Below are 238 nucleotides of genomic sequence, written 5' to 3'. Positions count from 1 at the left end.
GCTGATGCATGGGAGGCAGGAGAGAAGGCGAGAAAAGGGGAAAAGGGGGTGGGGGAAGGGGGGGAAAAGGGGACAGACAGAAAGCCCCGTAATTGGTTTTCCATTGCCGCCCTTGGGGCCCGGAGGCACCGGGGCGGGGGGGGATAAAGAGGCCAACCCAATGACATTGCCGACAGAGATACGCAGTGGGGAAATTTTTTTATTGTTATTTTTGTCAATAGTTGGATAGATCGCGTGT

This window comes from Penaeus monodon, chromosome 33 (genome assembly GCF_015228065.2).
Source record: "Penaeus monodon isolate SGIC_2016 chromosome 33, NSTDA_Pmon_1, whole genome shotgun sequence".
In the NCBI taxonomy this organism is placed as follows: Eukaryota; Metazoa; Arthropoda; class Malacostraca; order Decapoda; family Penaeidae; genus Penaeus; species Penaeus monodon.
This window is presented reverse-complemented; position numbering follows the sequence as displayed.